Below are 18,063 nucleotides of genomic sequence, written 5' to 3'. Positions count from 1 at the left end.
CCAGCAGAATAAATATTCAGTCTTTTTTTACACAGCTTGTATTTCCTCAAATGCAGAGGCTGAGAAAAATGCAACATACAGGTAACTGATTTGAGAAGCAATGCTCTGGAGAGGAAGTCAGTTAAGGGGGAGTGAAACAGAAAGAGGAAAAGCGAACACAGCACCTTAAATTGACCACAGGGATGGACCTCTGATAATAATTCCCTGGGAGTTTCTGAAAGGTATTATCAAATACAGCCTCAAAGCTGTACACTATGGATTTGGAATGATGGCAATATTATCCATTGGCTCTTTCTCCTTGCCAAGAGTAGCTCCATGGACATAAATGTCAAGTACATTTCAACAACTGTTCCAGATTGCGGCATCAGCACAAGCTGGAGAAAGGAAGCAAGAGGTATGCAGAGTTGGTCCAAGTAGAAGTGTTGTCAGGTGTCACCCTTGCAAAGCAAACCAAAGCCTCCATTGAACATGCTCTATGTCACTGGCTGGAGTAAGAAATGAGGTTGAGTGGATTGGAGTGAGACACAAAAGGTATCCAATACAGTCCACCCCTTCTATCACTTAGATCTCCATCAGGTCCAACCTTTTAGTTCTATTGAAGGTAGTGAAGAGTCTATACTAAATACAAGAGAGTTAGTGGAACAAATAGTAGGTCTTAAAGTACTAACTGGTATTCATCTTCTCCCTCCTGTACAACCAATCCTAGATTTTCTTCACCACTGGCCAACACTTCAGTTGATCCAGACTGCTTTCCTAATAGGCTAATCCAGAACTTCATCCTTAAAGGATTTCTATTACTTAGCTGCCTTGCCCCTTGCCAGGCAATGATTGTGATTGCTCCTTGTTCACCATGATTACAGGGCATGGAGGCACCAAGAGATGCCACAGTGATTCCTTCAGATTCTGGATATGCTCCCCTCAGACCTCAATGCCTCCTGATCATTGGGATCCACTATCCCATCAGTATCATTGGTCTTCTCTTTGCCTATTGCTACTCTAGCATGAGTTGTCCAAAATGAGAAGGTTGTGATCATAGTTTTCCATTTAGTAGAACTACTATGTCTCCTGGTGGGACCTCTACCCAACTATCATCATCCCAAACAAAGAAACCAAGACTTCTAATCTGGCACTACCAAAACTACTGGGACAGGAGACATAACAGGGAATCAAAGGGGGTGACAGTGAGAGAACCAATCCTACTCTCGGTTTGTGGTTCACAGACTCAGCTACTGAATCTACTGGGAGACTATTTTAGTTTCCTAAGGCTGGTGTAACAAATCACCCTAAGGCAGATGACCTAAAGAAACAGAAATCTATTCTCTAATAGTTCTGGAGGTTAGAAGTCTGGATTCTCTGAAGACTCGGGAAGATTCATTCCTTGCCTTTTCCTAGATTCTGGGGTCAGCAGCCTTCTTTTTTTTTTTTTAATTTTATTTTTTATACACATATATTTTTATCCCCAGGGGTACAGGTCTGTGAATCGCCAGGTTTACACGCTTCACAGCACTTACCATAGCACATACCCTCCCCAATGTCTATAACCCCACCCCCCTCTCCTAACCCCTCTCCCCCCCATCAACCCACAGTTTATTTTGAGATTAAGAGTCACTTATGGTTTGTCTCCCTCCCAATCCCATCTTGTTTCATTTACTCTTCTCCTACCCCCTTAACCCCCCATGTTGCATCTCCTCTCCCTCATATCAGGGAGATCATATGATAGTTGTCTTTCTCCGATTGACTTATTTCGCTAAGCATGATACCCTCTAGTTCGATCCACGTCGTCGCAAATGGCAAGATTTCATTTCTTTTGATGGCTGCATAGTATTCCATTGTATATATATACCACATCTTCTTCATCCATTCATCTGTTGATGGACAACTAGGTTCTTTCCATAGTTTGGCTATTGTAGATATTGCTGCTATAAACATTTGGGTGCACGTGCCCCTTCGGATCACTACATTTGTATCTTTAGGGTAAATACCCAGCAGTACAATTGCTGGGTCATAGGGTAGTTCTATTTTCAACATTTTGAGGAACCTCCATGCTGTTTTCCAGAGCGGTTGCCCCAGCTTGCATTCCCACCAACAGTGTAGGAGGGTTCCCCTTTCTCCGCATCCTCGTCAGCATCTGTCATTTCCCGACTTGTTAATTTTAGCCATTCTGACTGGTGTGAGGTGGTATCTCATTGTGGTTTTGCTTTGTATTTCCCTGATGCCGAGTGATATGGAGCACTTTTTCATGTGTCTGCTGGCCATGTGGATGTCTTCTTTGCAGAAATGTCTGTTCATGTCTTCTGCCCATTTCTTGATTGGATTATTTTTCTTTGGGGGTTGAGTTTGCTAAGTTCTTTATAGATTTTGGACACTAGCCCTTTATCTGATATGTCATTTACAAATATCTTCTCCCATTCTGTCAGTTGTCTTTTGGTTTTGTTAACTGTTTCCTTTGCTGAACAAAAGCTTTTGATCTTGATAAAATCCCAATAGTTCATTTTTGCGCTTGCTTCCCTTGTCATTGGTGATGATCCTAGGAAGATGTCGCTGCGGATGAGGTCGAAGAGGTTGCTGCCTGTGTTCTCCTCAAGGATTTTGATGGATTCCTTTCTCACATTGAGGTCCTTCATCCATTTGGAGTCTATTTTCGTGTGTGGTGTAAGGAAATGGTCCAATTTCATTTTTCTGCATGTGGCAGTCCAATTTTCCCAACACCATTTATTAAAGAGGCTGTCTTTTTTTCATAGGACATTCTTTCCTGCTTTGTCGAAGATTAGTTGACCATAGAGTTGAGGGTCTATTTCTGGGCTCTCTATTCTGTTCCATTGATCTATGTGTCTGTTTTTGTGCCAGTACCATGCTGTCTTGATGATGACAGCTTTGTAATAGAGCTTGAAGTCCGGAATTGTGATTCCACCAACTTTGGCTTTCTTTTTCAATATTCCTTTGGCTATTCGAGGTCTTTTCTGGTTCCATATAAATTTTAGGATTATTTGTTCCATTTCTTTGAAAAAAAAATGGATGGTACTTTGATAGGAATTGCATTAAATGTGTAGATTGCTTTAGGTAGCATAGACATTTTCACAATACTTATTCTTCCAATCCAGGAGCATGGAACATTTTTCCATTTCTTTGTGTCTTCCTCAATTTCTTTCATGAGTACTTTATAGTTTTCTGAGTATAGATTCTTAGCCTCTTTGGTTAGGTTTGTTCCTAAGTATCTTACAGTTTTGGGTGCATTTGTAAATGGGATTAACTCCTTAATTTCTCTTTCTTCTGTCTTGTTGTTGGTGTAGAGAAATGCAACTGATTTCTGTGCATTGATTTTATATCCTGACACTTTACTGAATTCCTGTACAAGTTCTAGCAGTTTTGGAGTGGAGTCTTTTGGGTTTTCCACATATAGAATCATATCATCTGCGAAGAGTGATAGTTTGACTTCTTCTTTGCCGATTGGGATGCCTTTAATTTCCTTTTGTTGTCTGATTGCTGAGGCTAGGACTTCTAGTACTATGGTGAATAGCAGTGGTGATAACGGACATCCCTGCCGTGTTCCTGACCTTAGCGGAAAAGCTTTCAGGTTTTCTCCATTGAGAATGATATTTGCGGTGGGTTTTTCATAGATGGCTTTGATAACATTGAGGTATGTGCCCTCTATCCCTACACTTTGAAGAGTTTTGATCAGGAAGGGATGCTGCACCTTGTCAAATGCTTTTTCAGCATCTATGGAGAGTATCATATGGTTCTTGTTCTTTCTTTTATTAATGTGTTGTACCACATTGATTGATTTGCGGATGTTGAACCAACCTTGCAGCCCTGGAATAAATCCCACTTGGTCGTGGTGAATAATCCTTTTAATGTACTGTGGAATCCTATTGGCTGGTATTTTGGTGAGAATTTTTGCATCTGTGTTCATCAAGGATATTGGTCTGTAGTTCTCTTTTTGATGGGATCCTTGTCTGGCTTTGGGATCAAGGTGATGCTGGCCTCATAAGATGAGTTTGGAAGTTTTCCTTCCATTTCTATTTTTTGGAACAGTTTCAGGAGAATAGGAATTAGTTCTTCTTTAAATGTTTGGTAGAATTCCCCCGGGAAGCCGTCTGCCCTGGGCTTTTGTTTGTTTGGAGATTTTTGATGACTGTTTCAAACTCCTTACTGGTTATGGGTCTGTTCAAGTTTTCTATTTCTTCCTGGTTCAGTTGTGGTAGTTTAGATGTCTCTAGGAATGCATCCATTTCTTCCAGGTTGTCAAATTTGTTGGCACAGAGTTGCTCATACTATGTTCTTATAATTGTCTGTATTTTTTTGGTGTTAGTTGTGATCTCTCCTCTTTCATTCATGATTTTATTGATTTGGGTCCTTTCTCTTTTCTTTTTGATAAGTCTGGCCAGGGGTTTATCAATCTTATTAATTCATTCAAAGAACCAGCTCCTAGTTTCGTTGATTTGTTCTATTGTTGGTTTTTGTTTTTGTTTTGTTTTGTTTTTTTCTATTTCATTGATTTCTGCTCTGATCTTTATGATTTCTCTTCTCCTGCTGGGTTTTGGGTTTCTTTCTTGTTCTTTCTCCAGCTCCTTTAGGTGTAGGGTTAGGTTGTGTACCTGAGACCTTTCTTGTTTCTTGAGAAAGGCTTGTACCGCTATCTATTTTCCTCTCAGGACTGCCTTTGTTGTGTCCCACAGATTTTGAACCATTGTGTTTTCATTATCATTTGATTCCATGAATTTTTTCAATTCTTATTTAATTTCCTGGTTGACCCATTCATTCTTTAGAAGGATGCTGTTTAGTCTCCATGTATTTGGGTTCTTTCCAAATTTCCTCTTGTGATTGAGTTCTAGCTTCAGAGCATTGTGGTCTGAAAATATGCAGGGAATGATCCCAATCTTTTGATACCGGTTAAGACCTGACTTAGGACCGAGGATGTGATCTATTCTGGAGAATGTTCCATGTGTACTAGAGAAGAATGTGTATTCTGTTGCTTTGGGATGAAATGTTCTGAATATATCTGTGATATCCATCTGGTCCAGTGTGTCATTTAAGGCCTTTATTTCCTTGTTGATCTTTTGCTTGGATGATCTGTCCATTTCAGTGAGGGGAGTGTTAAAGTCCCCTACTATGATTGTATTATTGTTGATATGTTTCTTTGATTTTGTTATTAATTGGTTTATATAGTTGGCTGCTCCCACATTAGGGGCATAGATATTTACAATTGTTAGATCTTCTTGTTGGACAGATCCTTTGAGTATGATATAGGTCCTTCCTCATCTCTTATTATAGTCTTTGGCTTAAAATCTAATTGATCTGATATAAGGATTGCCACTCCTGCTTTCTTCTGATGTCCATTAGCATGGTAAATTCTTTTCCACCCCCTCACTTTAAATCTGGACGTGTCTTCGGTTTTAAAATGAGTTTCTTGTAGGCAACATATAGATGGGTTTTGTTTTTTTATCCATTCTGATACCCTGTGTCTTTTGATTGGGGCATTTAGCCCATTAACATTCAGGGTAATTATTGAGAGATATGAATTTAGTGCCATTGTATTGCCTGTAAGGTGACTGTTATTGTATATTGTTTCTGTTCCTTTCTGATCTACTAGTTTTAGGGTCTCTCTTTGCTTAGAGGACCCCTTTCAATATTTCCTGTAGAGCTGGCTTGGTGTTTGCAAATTCTTTCAGGTTTTGTTTGTCCTGGAAGCTTTTAATCTCTCCTTCTATTTTCAATGATAGCCTAACTGGATATAGTATTCTTGGCTGCATGTTTTTCTCGTTTAGTACTCTGAATATATCATGCCAGCTCTTTCTGGCCTGCCAGGTCTCTGTGGATAAGTCTGCTGCCAATCTAATGTTTTTACCATTGTATGTTACAGACTTCTTTTCCCGGGCTGCTTTCAGGATTTTCTCTTTGTCACTAAGACTTGTAAATTTTACTACTAGGTGACGGGGTGTGGACCTATTCTTATTGATTTTGAAGGGGGTTCTCTGAACCTCCTTGATTTTGATGCTTGTTCCCTTTGCCATATTGGGGAAATTCTCTCCAATAATTCTCTCCAATATACCTTCTGCTCCCCTCTCTCTTTCTTCTTCTTCTGGAATCCCAATTATTCTAATGTTGTTTCATCTTACGGTGTCACTTATCTCTCGAATTCTGCCCTCGTGGTCCAGTAGCTGTTTGTCCCTCTTTTGCTCAGCTTCTTTATTCTCTGTCATTTGGTCTTCTATATCACTAATTCTTTCTTCTGCCTCATTTATCCTAGCAGTGAGAGCCTCCGTTTTTTATTGCACCTCATTAATAGCTTTTTTTATTTCAACTTGGTTAGATTTTAGTTCTTTTATTGCTCCAGAAAGGGTTTTTATATCTCCCGAGAGGGTTTCTCTAATATCTTCCATGCCTTTTTTGAGCCCGGCTAGAACCTTGAGAATCGTCATTCTGAACTCTAGATCTGACATATTACCAATGTCCATATTGATTAGGTCCCTAGCCTTCGGTATTGCCTCTTGGTCTTTTTTTCGTGGTGAATTTTTCCATCTTGTCATTTTGTCCAGATAAGAGTATATGATGAAGCAAGTAAAATACTAAAAGGGTGCCAACAACCCCAGTAAAATATTCTTTAGCCAAATCAGAAGAGATCCCAAATCATGAGGGGGGGAGAAAGGGGATAAAAAGGTTCATAAAGAAAAAAAAAAAAAAAAAGAAACAATTAAAAAAGAAAACCAATAAAGAAAAATTATAAAAAGGAAAAATATATATATATATATATATTAGATAAACTAGTTAAAAAACGTTAAAAAGGAAAAGGGTAAAAGTTAAAAAAATTTAGCAGAAGAGAAAAAAAAAATTGAAAAAGAAAAAAAAATTAAATTAACTGCAAGGCTAAAGAATCATGGGGAGAAAGCCATGAGCTCCGTGCTTTGCTTTCTCTTCCTCTGGAATTCCACTGGACTCCTTGGTAGGTGAACTTGGTTCTGGCAGTGTTTCTTGTTGATCTTCTGGGGGAGGGGCCTGTTGTAGTGATTTTCAAGTGTCTTTGCCCCAGGCAGAGTTGCACCACCCTTACCAGGGGCCGGGCTGAGTAATCCATTCGGGTTTGCTTTCAGGAGCTTTTGTTCCCTGAGCACTTTCCATAGAGTTCTGGAGGACGGGAATGAAGATGGCGGCCTTCCACTCTCCGGCCCGGAGGAGCCGACAGCTCGGGGCCCCACTCCTCAGTGCGCCCTCAGAGAACAGCGCCCAATTACTCCCGTCACCCTGGCCTCCGGCCGTGCTCCGAGCTGACCAAGCCTGAGACCAGTTCAAGGTAACCCCGACCTGAGAGCTCACTCCTTGGCTTTGTCTCTGTAGCCGGCTTCCCTGTTCTGATACCTGTAAGCTCTGTGACACTCAGACACCCCTGACCCTTCTGTGACCCTGCGGGACCTGAGGACATGCTGACCCCGCATGGGCTTCACCCCAGTTAAGCCTCTGGAGCGATGTCCCTCAGTGGAACAGACTTTTAAAAGTCCTGATTTTGTGCTCCATTGCTCCGCCGCTTGCTGGGAGCCGGCCCCTCCCCCCGCGGTCCTTCTTCCCTTCACTTTGGATTCACTTCTCCGCCAGTCCTACCTTTCATAAAGTGGTTGATTTTCTGTTTCTAGAATTGCTGTTCTTCTTCTCTTCGATCTCCCGTTGGATTTGTAGGTGTTTGCAATCTTTAGATAAGCTATCTAGCTGATATCCCGCTACCTGAAGTAGTCTCAGCCTGCTACTTCTCTGCCATCTTGACTCTCTCCGGTCAGCAGCCTTCTTAATGCTCCTTGGCTTATAGCTGTGTCACTCCAATCTTCACCACCTTTATCACTTGGTCTTTTTTCCCATGTCTCTCTGTGAGTCTATGTTCAAATTTCCTTCTTATAAACACACCAGTCACTGGATCAAGGGGTCACTTTAATCCACTATGTTCCTCTTAAGTTGACTACATCTGCAAAGACCCTATTTCCAAATGAGGCCACACTCACATTCCAGGTGTATAGGAACTGGGTGGGGGGGGGTGTACTATTCCACACATCACAGGGGCCCGTATATCAACACAATACGGCATGCCAGAGGATAGTACCCTTACCCCTCATGGCTGTTGACAAGCTGGTGCTTTATCTGAACCTTCAGCAAGCCTTTCCAATATCCCAATATCCATTATCTCTTCTGTGCATACATAAGAAAAACGTAAATCACTTTCTCCAGCATGCACAGCTAGAATGGATCTCAGAGTCAGGAGTCATGCCCAGTCTTCCACCCCTAAGTTAAGTACCCTTTCATTTTCAAAGTATTCCCTCTAATTATGGCTTTCCCAAATGTTTTGCAAGCTTAAAAGCATATGTGCCATTCTTCCTCACCACCTCACCTTTCCCGACCTAGTTTGGAAAAGCTACTGAGCACTCTGTCTTGCCATCTTTGGGGTCAGGGAAACCCAGACTTGAGTCCTAATTCTGCCAGCTCTTGGTGATGGAGCTTGTAGCTCTTTCAACTCCAAATAACTAATGCGTGAGATTAGTCTCTCCCATGGTGTGTGAGTGAAAGATATAAGACAGCTTGTAAAGTGTTGAGCACAGTCCTTAGCACACAGGGAGTTCTCCCTATGGTACACTTGTTACTGTGCCAAGTGTCATGGGAAAAACCACACGGTCACTGTGGGGGACTTCTAGAGCAGCCATTTTGTCCATTCCTCTTTTTCCTTCCTTCTGCTGGGAATGTCTGCCCAATGGCTGGAATTGAGGCAGCTGTCTTGGTCAATAAAGTAACAGGGAAGTCAGGTATTAAGGGTGGCAGAGCAAAGGGAATGGAGATGTCTGGGTCTATGATGACAGTGGAACTGCCATGTCATCCCAAAACTACCAGCTCCAGATTTCTTTTACATCAACAAATAATATCTATTCTGTTTAAGTGACTTATTTGGCTTTAACATTTTATGAAGCAAAACCTAATGGTAACTAGAATAGCATGCAAAACTGGTATCGCATTCTCTAAAACATGTAACCTCACTGAAGGGCCAGGAAATACGCACACTTCCAAAGAGGGGAGAGGGAATGGTTACATTCTAAACTCTGTGGGTCAGATTATATAAACAAGAGGATGTCAGTGGAGGCAAAAATCTATTCAGGCTGCAACATTGAAAGGTTTCCAGCAGATTACATCTGAACTAGGCCTAAAAGATGCAGAGGATTTGGATGGGGGTTCAAGGAAAGGTGGAACTCACAAGTGTCAATTACTTAAAGAGTAAAGAAAAGACTCCGAGGAAAGAAAGAAACAATTAACAAAACCAATTCAGGAGTATAGACAGACACTATTCCTATAGGGAGAGAAAGAGTATGGGTTTTCACATGTCACCAAAGAACCAACTCTCCCACTAATGTGATGCAAAGAATAACAAAGAATGAGAACAAATTTATGGTTCTTTTAAGAAATGTTTAGTCTGGTCCCAGCAGTAGAAATGGTTAATCTTTCATGTTCTTAAATCCCTGATAATTATTAATAACTTGTCATGATGGGAGAGAAATGCTATGGGAAAAAAATGTGATGAAATCGCAAAAATATGGGCAAAATAAGCATAAGAGAATAGAATGTAAACAGAAGATTTTTATGGACATGTGAAAAACATATTTATACGAAGAGAATTAGCTGCAGTCATAAGGGGTTTTCCTTCCCTTTCTTGTTCTTTTTTTTTTTTTTAACCCTTCCAGTATTTTAGCTTCTACAGAAAAAAACCAAAGAGAACAAATCTGGAAAAATGATTCTTAGCCAGGACTGACTCATATAGATGACTTGATTTTAGTTAACTTGCTTCGTAGAATGTCAAACTCACAGAAATTATATGTGCATCGATTAACAGCTTTTTCATTGTAAGTAATAAAATCCAATTCGAGTTAGCTTAAGCAAGAAAGGCAAATTGACTAAATGAAGCCAGCTCATTCATGCAATTTAAAGGAAGGATTAGAGCGGGACTCCTGGAAGGTACTGGAACAAAGAAGCTGAAAGCAATCAGGGTTTTCTCTCTTTGTCTGCCTTGTCTTGGCTTCTTTCTGCACATCTGCTTCTCCTCCTCTTCGTAGACGGACTTTCTCTGCTTCTCACTCCTAGGCCAGGAAGGTTCCCCGCCTGCTCCTCCTCCAGCCCCACAGTTAATATCCCTCCCTTCCCGGAGACGCTTCCAAACTGAAAGAGATTCTGGTATTCCCTGTTCCAAATTCCCAGAAGAGAAAAGTGGGAGTGGTCAAACTGGCCCCAGGTCGGAGCAGGCTACAAGGCCCTGGAATAATGCGGCCCCTCCTCTTCCCCCAGCTTTGTCCTGTGTCCCCTTCACCTTCAGTCACTAAACTCCTGACACACCGGTCTGTTGAGGTTCTTTTCCTCCTCGGGGACTTTGCTCTCTCTCCCTCTCCCCGTGGACAAAAGCATTCCTCCTCCAGATCCGAGGACGGGCCTCATTTCCCTCAGGCGCAGCTCCCACACTGCCTCACACTGTCTACCTCAAATGGGAATCCCATGGGTGAGCCCAGTGATGGGTAGTAAGGAGGGCACGGATTGCCTGGAACACTGGGTGTTGTACGCAAACAATGAATCATGGAACACTGCAACAAAAACTAATGATGTACTGTATGGTGACTAGCATAATAAAAAAATATAAAAATAAATAAATGGGAATTCCTGGCCCACCCACCCCTTTTAGTCTCTATCACAGGACCTTGTTTCATTTCCATTTTAATACTCATCTCAATCGAATTTGAGTGGCAACATGGGGGGCTTGGGGGGTAGGAAGAGAAAAAAATGAAACATGATGGGATCAGGAGGGAGACAAACTATAAGAGACTCTTAATCTCACAAAACAAACTGAGGATTGCTGGGGAGAGAGGGGTAAGGAGAGGTTGGTGGGGTTATGGACATTGGGGAAAGTATGTGCTATGGTGAGTGCTGTGAAGTGTGTTACCCTGGCAATTCACAGACCTGTACCCCTGGGGCTAATAATACATTATATGTTAATAAAAAATAAAAAATAAAATATATATAGGAAAATAAAAATAGTAGAAAAATATATACATTGTATATTACAATTTAAAACATTAGAAAATTGAAAAGTAATTTTTTTTGTTTTGTTTTGTTGCAAAACAATCAATTAAGAGAGGAAAAAAAAAAATCAGAGGTCTCCAGAGTAAGGAACTATAAAGGGAGCATAAGGTGACCTATTATGTCAAAGGAATATAATGAAAATTTAATTTACATTAAAAAAATACTCATCTCAATCTAATTATTTTCTTTCCTCTTTGTTGGTTTATATATATGTGTAATGTCTGTCTGCCCAAATTATGCATCAAGAACATACCATGAATCCAAAAACAGTACCAAAAAGAGTGCTATGTTCTACCTCTGGGTATAATTCTGTCCCATTGTCATGCCTGGAACTTCAGCGACCACCTTCCTTCCAGCCGAGAATGCAGCCAACCTGAGTGAGGATAGCAGGACAGAGAGATGAAAAATATCTGAGACTCTGTGGCATCCCTGGGCCACAAAATGAAATCAGCCCCAGAATTAGCCTGACCACAGATGTCCGGTTATGTGAAATTACAGATATCCTTAGGTCCGAGCTACTTCGGGACAAGATTTCAGGTACTTAACTAGCTAACTCATCTGCTTTGGGGGTAGAGACCAAGACTCTGCTGTTGTCCACGTGTTTCCAGGGACTAGTGCAGTGCCTGGTTCAGAATAGAGGCTTAAGAATTACTGCCAACATGAATGAATTTGTTCTATTGTCTGAAGCCAGAGAGATAAAAATCGCATATTACAAATATGACTGCCGGAAGTACCAAATAAATCAATGGAGAAAAATCTTTTTAAAGAATGGTACTGAAAAAATAAATCTCGCCAGGGGAAAAAAGTAAATCTCAACTCCTACCTCACAGCATAAACAAACATTGGTTGGAGATGGAACACAAATGTAAGTGTAAAAGCTAGAATGATGAAGTTCTAGACAAAAAAAGCTAAGAATATGTTCAGAACCATAGGTGAGCAAAGGTTTCTCAGACAGGACCTAAGAACAGTACCATAAGAGGAAACATCGATAAATCAGATTTCGTTGAAATTAAAATTTCCGTTCATCAAAATACACCATAAAGAAAATGAATAAGCAAGCCACAGCCTGGGAGGAAATATTTGCAATACATACACCTGACAAAGAATTTTTTTTGTTCATTTTTTTCATAAAATGGATTACCACTGATGAAATACAAAACAATTACTACACAGAAACGACATGGATGGGTCTCTAAAACAAGCCGTATAATGGACAAAAACCTGGAAATAAAAGCATGCCTTCTAAATCATTCCATTTGTAGGAAGGACAAGAACAGATAGAAACAAACCCATTTTGACAGAAATCGGGAAGTAGTTGCCCCACTGGGGGTGTGAGAGAGATGGACTGGGAAGAGACATGAGGAACTTTCTTGGGTGATGGCAATATTTTATGCTTTATTTTAGATATTCTCAAATTTAATTTAGATATTCTCAAAATTTAATTTAGATATTCTCAAAATTCTCAAATCTCATTGATTGGAGCACTTAGTATCTGTGCATTTATTATACGTATTTATTACTGCAAATCAAAGTGTGTGTGTGTGTGTGTATAGAATATGACTGCCACCGAAGGGGGCCATATAAGATACACTCCTTGCAGAAAGTTACATCAAAGAAAATTTATGGTAAGAGTGCATATTTGCATTGCTTTACCTAAAGACTATCGTGACTAGTATTCTCAAGGCAGACTACCTTATACAACGGATCAGAAAGTACTTCCTCATGATGCTGAATGACATAGGATGACATATGAAGGGAAACACGGGCCCCCATGTTAAAGAACAAGAACGGCAACTGTGGGATTAAGAAGAGATATTTAGAAAGTTGTTAATTACAACTTTCCAGATTGTTTTTCGAAAAAAAAACTAATGTGCCTTAAGGAAATAATCTGTGTTTGGGGCACCTGGGTGGCTCCATTGGTTAAGTGTCTGACTCTTGGTTTCAGCTCAGGTCATGGTCTCAGGGCCATGGGGTCCAGGCCTGGGTCAGACTTCATGGTCAGCAGGCAGTCTGAGACTCTCTCCTTCTCCCTCTACCCCTCCCATACTCATGCGCAAAATCGCAGACACACTCTCTCTCTTTCAAATAAGTAAATCTTAAAAAAAAAAAAAGAAATTAATCTGTCTCATATGAAAATTACCTGATCCAATGAATACAGGAAATGCTGCATTTTATATCTCTTTCTTTGCCATTCACAGTGTACATGACTACATTAGAGACTCTGAAAAATGCTAACATAGAAACTGTTACATTTACACAACCAAGACGTCCCCAAAAGTATCCCAATACAATTTTCAACACACAGTAGATTTAACTGTTATTTAAACCTATTCATCTTAGTCTTTTTTTCCTTCCTCTGATTCTTTTGGGGGGAGGAGAAGGTGGCAAGGAATTTTCAATAGACTTTATTTTACAGATGAAGAAACTAAAACCCAAAAACTCAAGCAACTTTCTAAGCTTATACATTTCAATTCTCAAATCTTTACTTTTATAGATAAAGAAATGGAAATCCAGAGAGGTAAAATAGCTAAGGTCCTGTATCAAAGTGAAAAATAACTTTGGAACAAACAATGAAATCAAGGAATAAAATCTGTTGCCTGAAATATTATCTGTACATTGTGTTTCCCTGTTACTTCGTCATAATAGAGAAGAAATGTGAGCAAGGAGCTTGGAAAGACCATTAGAACACATGCATCGAACTGGCTATGAGATGTCAGAGATAAAATATCATTCTCTTTGCAGATATCTGTTTTGCAGATGTCTTTACCCCAACCATATCTACACTATAAGTGAAAATTTCTTATATTTCCTTATATTTCTTATATTTTTCTTAGATTGTTAAAATTACCCCATAACTGGTCTACTTACTCCCACTCTTGTCTTTTATAACTAAGTGACTCATTACCATACTTAACGTAAGTTATTTCACTTTTCAATGTTTCATTTTTTCCCTGGCTCAAAGACAGACAGAGTTGTATATTTCTCTAAATCGACTGGGTTTTATTATCTTAGCATAGTTGTGAAACAGTTGAGCCATTTGAGGGGAAATTATATTAGATGGCCTACTTACTTTGGGGCTTGATAATAATTTTTTCTGACATTAATGAAAATTAGTTGGGCACCTACTACGTACAGAAGAACCTACTGAATTAATGTGGCTATTTCAGAAAATGGGCCCTCTATTTTATATTCTAAAGGGTTCCTTTACAGCAATTCCCAGAAGAATAGAAAGATTAAAAATTAAGTCTGTATCCATCCATCAGTCCATTTGTCTTTCCTTCCTTTTCTTTACATGTGTCACATTCACAATATATTTCAAATATAGACTCGACAGTATTTGCTGATGGGTCAAATACACAATAAGAGAAAAAGATGAAATTAGAATGTCTCCTGGTCTTTGGCGTAAGCAACCATGAAGAAAATGGTATCATTTACTAAGATGGGAAAACTTGAGTCGGGCACATAGGTTTAGGGTTGAAAATCAAAAAATGCTTTTTGTATATATTGAGTTCAAGTTGATTCTGAACACCTAAAAATAGGAGAGAAGAGAGACTCAGGATAGAAGTAGGATGGACAAATATGGAGCCAGGGGCTGGAGCCATAAACTTCACAGGCATTAGAATAGAGATGATATTAAAAGTTATGGGAACAGGGGATAGGAGAGAGGACAGAACACATTGTAGCACAAGCCCTGGATATACAACACTCGGAAGGTAGGAAAAGAATGAAGCAATGCAAACTGATCTGAAGTGGCCAGTAATGTCAGCAGGAAACCAAGAGAAGGTGTATTTCAAAAGTCAAATGAAGAAAGCATTCTTTTTTTTTTAATTTTTTTATTTTATTTTATTTATTTCTTTGACAGAGAAAGATCACAAGTAGGCAGAGAGGCAGGCAGAGAGAGGAGGAAGCAGGCTCCCTGCTGAGCAGAGAGCCCGATGTGGGACTCAATCCCAGGACCCTGAGATCATGACCTGAGCCAAAGGCAGAGGCTTTAACCCACTGAGCCACCCAGGCGCCTGAAAGCATCCTTTTTTAAAGGGAATGATCCATTGAGCCAAATGCTGCTGGCAAATAAAGTGAGGGTGAGGACAAGGACACATCCCCAAACCTGACAACACACAAGACAGCAGTGACCCCAACCAGCTGAGATTCCCATCATGCAGGGCCTTGCAGACCATTATAAGGACTCTGGATTCGATGCTGAATGGGGTAGGAACCATGGGACGATATGGAGGAAATGTGAGATGATCTGCCATCCACTCTAACAAAGTCACTTTGGCCATTCTGATGAGACAAGATGATCGGGGAGAGAAGAGGCCGGAAGGCCAGTGAGGAGATGATTACAATCAATTCATAGAAGAGGACATGATGGCTTGGACAGGGAGGCAGCAGCCTAGACGTTGAGAGGTTTGACTGCGATCTATTTGTAGACAGAACCAATAGGATTTACAGATGGATTAGATGTGGGAAATTAAAGAAAGGGAAGAATCACAGGTGACTCCCAAAACTCTGGCCTCAGCCTCTGGGAAGCTGACGTTACTGTGTTAACGGAACTCCTAAGTGTTTGAGGAAACACAGGCAAACAAGCAGAGAGGAAGGAGTAACAGTGAGGCTGGAGAAAATCCAACAGACCCAGAAGCAAAGCCGAGAAGAAAGTATTTCTAAGAAGAGGGAATGACCACTCGTATGAAATGCTGCTGCTGCATCAGCAAGAGAAAGATCGCCAAGTAACTCCTAGACGGAGTAACCCCAAGATCACCGGTAACCATGACACGAGTGCTGACAGGGCAGTGGTGGAGTGAAACGCCTGCCCACAAGGAGTTCAAGAGAGAATGGCAGGAAGAAAAACTAAGATGGCAAGGACAAGACCAATATTTAAATACATTTTGCAGGCAAGAAGAGTGGGGTCCTACTTGAGGCAGAAGTGATGTGGAGGACAGATTTTGGTTTTGGACAGGAGGGGGGATAAGCATGCTTATGTCGAGAAAAATCCAATAGAGGCAAAGATTAATTGATTCAAAAGAAAGAGGGGAGGCTTGCAGAGAATCGGTTAAGGTGGGATGGAAGTTCTGTGCCCAAGTGACCAGGGATGCAGGGAAGAACGATCATCCACACAAACCAAAAGGCAGGTGGCAGCTGTGAGCGCAGATGTATCCAGAGGTATATACAGTATGTGCCGAGATCCAGCGGTGGGGGCTCTCAAGTCTCCCAGTGGATGGGAAGATGCTCACTAGCTAAGAATGAGACCAGGGAGAAGGGTAGGTAGGCAGCAGTCACAGAGCAGAAGAGTGACGGACTCTCCTGCCATTCAGCCGGCCGGGAGCCCATTTGTGCTTCAAGGTCATGAGTGTCAAGTCAGGCATCATGACTGTGCCCTCTTCCAGCAGGCTCAGCTGTGAGAGTCCACAGAGTAGGTGGAGGGTTGAATTTAGCCGGGGGTATATTTTTGCCCCAGTGAATAATTGTTGCAATTAAACTTTTCAGATCCCAGCTGTGCCAAGGGGCACGACAGCTCTGGAGAGGGAAAGGATGATGCAACAAAAGAAAAACAGCATTTTCTGGAGCCCTTCTCCATGTTTTAGGAGCTTTAAATTTCATGCGATTCTCACAGCAACTCTGGGAAGGAGATATTTTCCTCCTACTACAAACAAAGAAACAGACCCAGAGAAATGAAACCATTTTTTTCCCAAAGATATTCAGCTGGAAAGCAGAGGAACATGGAGGAGAGCGTAGATTTTTCTGAGACCCTCACAGGTTGGACTGGAGGGAAGATCTGGTACAGTCTTCTGGGGATGCTCATTGTCTCGAGGGCCAGGCTGTGGCTGAGTCAGCTGGCCAGACACCAGAACACAGCTTCCTGCCATCAAAACCCCAGGTGGCAGACACAGTCACCAGTTTGGCCAGGAATCCATGGCGCCACCACTCACAAAACCACTCATTTGCTCCTATAAAACAGTCATCACCTAGCAGGATGCCAAGAAAATCAATCACGACTCAACTCCCAATTCGGTTTGATTCACTGACCACGTGTAGACATGATCATAATGTTTGGTCATCATTCTTCATAATTATCATCCTTAGGTCTGCAGCAACGCGGGCCTGGACAAACCATGGACATGTGTGAATCTTTCCTGAAACAAATTTCAGTGTTAGGAACGGATTGTTTAGTCCGTGGGTGAGCCCTGATTTCCCATAGAGGGTTTGCTAGTCTCTTAGAACTGGAAGAGGTCTTCCAGACCACTGTGCCCAGCCTCCTCATTTTACAGGCTTAAGGATCCTGATGTTACAGAAGATGTATATAAAATGTGTGTTATCCTGTCTTGGATACTAACCCCGAAATGAGAACCCATAGAGGAGAAATCCTTCTCAAGGCTAAATACTTTCTGGAAGTAGGTACGCCTTATGAAACTACTAGCTCCTCTTTTCTTTTTCCTTATATAGACACTGGTCTTGGCAAACACCATGCACTCAGTAACTCTTTATTAAGTGTTTGGCTGGCCAAAGGGAAGGAAGCCACGGCACAGAGGAAAACCTGTCAGGAGAATGTCATGCCCCTGGCAGTCTTTCTCCCAAAAGAGTGTTTCATGTCCCTAAATGGGGACAGAATGGAGGAAAAGAGGAACAGGTGGTAGATTTCATGAAAAAGTAAAAAGCCTAGGAAGGTCGCTGGAGTTGTGAGCCAGTCTTACTGAATTCCCAACCCCAAATCATCTACAGGACCTGGGGCTCCAATTCTGACCAGTAAGAGGTTATCGTTGGCTATTAAGCCAGTGACATACAGTGGAGACTGATTTCTAAGCAGCAGGGAATGTGGTCAGAAACAACTTTAATCTGACTAAACATTCTAAAACCATCTTCTCAGTACAAAGAGAAAGGATTATTGAAATATAACATCAAGGATGGTTTAAGGACATGGAAAATTGTTATCTCCTTCCCTTAAAACCTTTACAATTTTTTACCTGTTTGTCATCCATT

The sequence above is a fragment of the Lontra canadensis genome, unplaced genomic scaffold (genome assembly GCF_010015895.1).
Source record: "Lontra canadensis isolate GAN:19392208 unplaced genomic scaffold, GSC_riverotter_1.0 scaffold164, whole genome shotgun sequence".
Taxonomy (NCBI): domain Eukaryota; kingdom Metazoa; phylum Chordata; class Mammalia; order Carnivora; family Mustelidae; genus Lontra; species Lontra canadensis.
This window is presented reverse-complemented; position numbering follows the sequence as displayed.